Source organism: Carlito syrichta, unplaced genomic scaffold, assembly GCF_000164805.1.
Source record: "Carlito syrichta isolate Samal-C Ts95f unplaced genomic scaffold, Tarsius_syrichta-2.0.1 Scaffold284439, whole genome shotgun sequence".
Lineage (NCBI taxonomy): Eukaryota > Metazoa > Chordata > Mammalia > Primates > Tarsiidae > Carlito > Carlito syrichta.
The window spans coordinates 20,385-26,134 of record NW_007228535.1 but is presented as its reverse complement, the minus strand read 5'-3'; positions in this window follow the sequence as shown (position 1 = coordinate 26,134).

Below are 5,750 nucleotides of genomic sequence, written 5' to 3'. Positions count from 1 at the left end.
ATACACATGAAGAACCTGAGGCTGAGAAAAGCTAAGCAACTTATCTAATGTAAGTAAATTATCAATAGCTGAGCATGGATGTTAACTCAGATCCTTAAGTGTAAAGCTTGGGCTCTTTTCACCACACTATGCCACTTTGAAGAGTTGGCAATTTGTGCTCAGGGTCTGTGCACATGTTAGTGTTAAATGCAGCTACAGAAGCATAAAGAGATTTGTCAACGGTAACCAACTATAGTTTACATTCAACCTACTTCATGAAGAGTAGGTACATCAGGAATTGCAAATATCTTTACCTGGGTACAGTCCATTTTATAAAAATAATATAATGCCCAAAGAAAGTGAAGGATCCTGATTTTACCATATTTTCCAAAAACAGAAAGTTGATATATATTGGTACAATGTGTGATTTCCTGATATAAACCCTTGAGTTAAACCCTTCATTATCATGGTCATATAGGACGTTCTTGAGAGGCATAAAGATCACGGCATGTGATGCTGGAAGTTCTGAATTCCCTGCCCCACTCTGCTACTCTTTAGCTCTAGGCCATTTAAATTCTCTCAGTCACAGTTTCTTTACCCTCTAAATTGAGATAATAATTTCTACCTTTCAAAGCAGCAAGGATGAATTGGCTAGTATATGCTAAAGCATTTTATAAATCACAAAGTGCTACACAAATATACCACATTCAGAATACATAATTCTATACATTCCGTATTCATAATACAGAACAGGAATCAGACTAGAAGCATTAGAAACTCTCCATTTTCCAAATCCTGTCCCATGAGGCTTGACTTACTTCCCATCTTGAGTTCTGTGAGATTTCCCTAGGTGTTATTTCTGGAATGTTATCCCCCCAATCCATTTATTATTTTTAATTGCTTCAGTGGATGTCTATGCCCAGCACTCAAACCAATCCATGAGGATATTCCCTTAGTCAAACTGCAAAGAGCTGTTGGACCCATAGATCACTGATATGGCTAGAACTTCAGTGCCCTACCTACCATCCACCTATAGTTTCTAAATAGTTTCACAGTAAAGAGAAATTTGCAGTTTATTCTAGAGTAAGTTACTTGCTTATATACACCAATGCTTCAGGTATTTTTTCTCAGAGAAAATGCATCTCTTGTGTTTCTCAGGGAATATACATCTCTTGCTTTAGACATATGCAATCATAAGATCTGCAGAGAGCGACTTCAACTCTGCCTGGAAAATTCTCAGCATCTCTAAAATGTTGTGGGGAGTCTGTTAACAATTTCCTCCAGTTAATTTCTAATGTTATAAATACATTCCTTCCCAGCAGGTTTGGGTACTGACCAGTCGTGATGAAAAATCAAGGCTTTTCATATTTAAAGGAACTATTCGTGCTGCACACTCTCAAAGCCGCTTTCAGAAATATTAATTGCTTAGTCCTTGTAAAAGTTGTATTGAATAGACTGTTACCCATTGTTTATACAACACAACAGAGACAGCAGGTTGTGGTGCTTAAGAACACAAATTGTGGCTCCAACAATCTGAATTCCAACTCTGGTTCTTCAACTTAATAACTGTGTGACGTTGGGGAAGTTACTTAACCTCTCCGTATCCCTCAGTTTCTTCAACTCTACATTGGATTAATAATAGACCTTCTACATAGGATTGCTATGAAACGTGATACCTGGCACAAAGTAAGCTCATTATTATAAGAGCTATCTATTATTCCTATTTTTATTATTTTTTCCTTCACATGGGCATTAATGGGTTAAATTGCATGCCATGAAGTTTCCTGAAGCAACTTGTGCCAAAACTCTGCAAATATGATGCAATTACTGAGATCTTTGCATGTGAATGAGAATGGATAAAACAGCTTCTGGAAGGCATTTAGCAGATTTTTGAGCTTCGTATTCTATCAAGATGACTTCTTTCACAGAAATACAGACTTAAATGTATGAGAAGGACTTGAGTATAATCCTTCATATCTCCTATAGTCTTAGAACTATAGAGTCTGACAACTTGGGTTTGCATCCAAGCTCTTCCACTTACTAGCTGTGGAAAGTTGGGCATGTTACTACACTGACTAAAGTCCAGCTTTCTCACCTGCAAAATGTGGAAAGTAAATTTGTCTATCTCATAGAGGCTTGTGAGGATTAAATGAGATAATTAAAACTTAGCATGGTGCTTAGCACATAGCATATACCCAATAAATGTTAGCTATTACTATTAATTTTCTTTGGTTTGGTTGGGCTAGTTGATATGAGCTCTTTGCCTATTGACTGAAAAACATGATGCTAGCAGTTGCTCCTTTCAGGTTTATAAAATGTAAGGATGAAGTCTTATCAACAGAAGTCTTTTCTTGTACCACTATAGAGTCGAATTTAGCTCACTTGAGAAGTTTTTTGAAAGAATTTTTAAATAAACCTTATAATAATAAATAAATCCTGAAGTAGGTTGTCTAAGAAATTTACGGAAATACAATGTTGAGAAGAGGGTTAACCTCAGTAATATAATTATCAGTGCTTCCTTTTCTACTTAGATTTCTTGTGTGTTTGTTTTTACAAATCAAGAATTGGGATCAGAACTACAGAATGATAAAATCATAGAGTTAGAAAGTTAGATGATATTTAGTCAAGGAAGGCTGTTGACTGGCCCTTTCATCAAGCAGACCTGACTAAAACATGGTTTGCTTGTGGCAAAGCTGAGCTAATCAGTTCATTTTTGTTCTCTTGTAGATTTCCTTTACTCTTTCCAGTCAATGAAGCTGTCCTGGGTCCCATTATTGCTCTTACTATTATTTATTTCTGTCAGTGTTAACTGCTAATTAACCTGTCCACGGCTGATGGGCTCTCAGAGATGTTTAGAGACCCTTGCAACTGGAAAAACCAGAAATATTAAGCTATAATAGTAGAATGAGCAGTTCAGTTGTGAAGTTGTTAGTTTGAGGCAGATATCTTTTGCCCACTATTCCTATGTCTAGGACCTATCGTGTTTCTGTGATCTATTAATGCTCTTAGATTGGAATAATTATGCAGGAAACTTTCTGACTTGGAGACAAAGAGACTCAGATCTTATGATATGAGTGTTGGCTATATCTTCTATTGCAGTTGATGGGAAGACCCAGAAGCAAACGTGAATCCAAATCATTTCTTTCTTAAAGATATCACCCAATGGCCATACCAAGGAATGGCTTTTCCTCAGTGATTCCAAAGATATATAAAGGTAACATGTTGTTATTCAAATAGAGCTTTATTAGAAGTCACTTAGTCTATACTTTCAATCAGACGGCAGTCCTTGGCCCCTCCAAGAACATTGCAGAACAGCCACTGGTAATATTACTAGTAGATCAGACATAAGGCTCAGTCAACACTAAGCATAACTTGTTACAAAGCTACTAATTTAAAACTCATGGACAGAGATATTTTGTAAGGTTCCCCCCCACCCCCATGCTTTAATAATTAATCTGGAATTTTGGAGCTGGGAGAATCTTAGTCATTGTCCTAGCCCTCCCATGTTATAAATGAAGTTTCTAAGTTCCATAGAGCAGGTCATCCATCTGTTCTTCATTCCCGTAAGTGATGTGTGCAGGGCAGCCCACAGGTCTTCCACAGTTCATTGCCTTCAAAATGAAGGTGACTAAGATAAAAAGTCCCTTGAATAATTCAGCTCCACCTTCCTAGCCACTGCTACCCAGGATGAACTCCTTGGTGCCTCATAAATATTTTACATGAGAAACAATTACGAATGGAATTAGAACAGTTAGAAGGTAGTCTCAATAACCTAGGTGAAAGATAATGGTGACTTGGGCCACAGCTGTGGCAGTGGAAATGGAGAAAAGTGAACAGATTTGAGACTTGTTTGAAAGAGGAATTCAAAAGAACTTTCTGATGGATCTAATATGGTTGATAAATAAAAGGAAGGAAACAAAGATGACAGCTGAGGATAAAGAAGATAAGACAGGGGCAGGAGAGTGTTGTGGGGCAACAGAGTGACAGCAAGAGTCCTCTCAGAGTTCCAGGTATAGCAATCCATGTGAGAGGTGGCATGCAGATGTGAGAGGAGAAGCACTTTCCCCCTGTCTGTTTTCCATGAGGTTCCCTGAACCCTTCCAGCCTTCGGATCCATTCCTTGCTGCTCCTCATGGTGGTAGGGTAAGTCACCTGATTAGGGCCTTGGGGAGAATAATAGGACATGCGTAGCCCAGTCCCTTTCTCCCCTTAATCTTTGGGAGTCAGGACACCCCCAAGAAACATGCCTTCTATTTTGTCCCTCAATGTTGTAGGTTTTAAAAGGATAATCCCCTCATGTGGAGAGGACTGTGGGCAACCAGCATTGTCTGTGCCTGCGAGGGTAGTTAATACAGGCCCATACTCCAATGTCTGCTTCAGAAGTTACAAATTTGATATTTTGATGTCCCATACACATTCCTCTTTTGTTTATTTCTCATTTCAGTTGGTTCAGCACAGGAAAGAGAAAAGATATTTATGAGGTCATCTCAAAGCACAAGAGTGGGAGAGACAGTGGGAGGAACAGAGTCCTCCCTCCAACGCTCTAGCCCTATGGCCTCAGGAAAAGGACCTAACTTCTCAGTGCTTATTTCCTAAGTGATTAAAGGAAAGGCTAACACTCATTCTACCTTCTTCATCAGGTTATTAAGAAGACCAAATGATATAATTCTGTAAAAGTTCCAGGTTCAAAGTAATATTCAAATATTGGAAACATCAATTTTGATTCCAAATGCACTGACTAAGGAATTTATAGACAGACTTTTTGAAAAGGATGAATAAACTAGTATTTCTATTGTAATAGTTATTATCATGATTATTTTACTATACATGTCACCTTAGGCAAAGAGTGGTTTATCAAAGGTGACAGTCCTGCAGAAAAAGAAAGAAAAAAAAGAAGTCTGGTGCTCATTTATTCAAGTTTTTCTATTTCAAATATTGAAGAACTGGCCTATTTTTTAGCTTTGTACATTTATAGAAAATTTGAGAATTAGAAATGCATTAATAATGAATGGATTCCTTTACGAAGAAAGGAAAAAACTATCTTTCATAAAGATAGGGTGATTAAAAAAACAAAAACAGAAACACACAGGTCCAGGGATTATGTTCTGCTAAAAATAATTAAGAAAGGTGCAGATGCTAAGGTTCTATGTAGTTTTTAGTCAAGAAAAAAATGCCAGCTCTCCGAAACAGTGATGTGGCTTCTAAAGTTTGCCAACCTTCCCTCTGATGGACTGTCACAGACGGGTAGCAGCAAGTCCTGTTGCTGAATTTCACAAATGACTAAACAAGTTTTGTAGTGTTAATACATTGCCGGAGAAGAAATATAATAACAGAGGTGATTAAATCCCACATGTTTCCTGGTAGAGTCAGGAAGATGGAAAATATTTCTTTTCTGTGTGCAAAAAAAAAAAGTGCCCTACAGGAGACATTTATCATCAGGAACTTTAGGTTAACAGAGACAAGACCTCAAACAATCAATGAGCACCAGAATCGCTAGCATGGTAACTTGCTGTTGCTAAGAGTTCCTGGTGGATGCCAGGCTAAGAGATACACCAAAGAAAGAATATTTACCATTGTTCTCATTTTAATAAAAGCCTGGATGTTGTATACCAAGTGTTTAAATACCAATTTCCCTGTCACTTGTTCTACTTAGAATGTACTTGAGGGGCAAGGTCCTTTTTATATTACAAGACATTGATCCACAGGAAATAAATTACTACCAAGGGCCACATGGGGTAACAGCTTAAACTATAATTAAACTCTGTGTATTT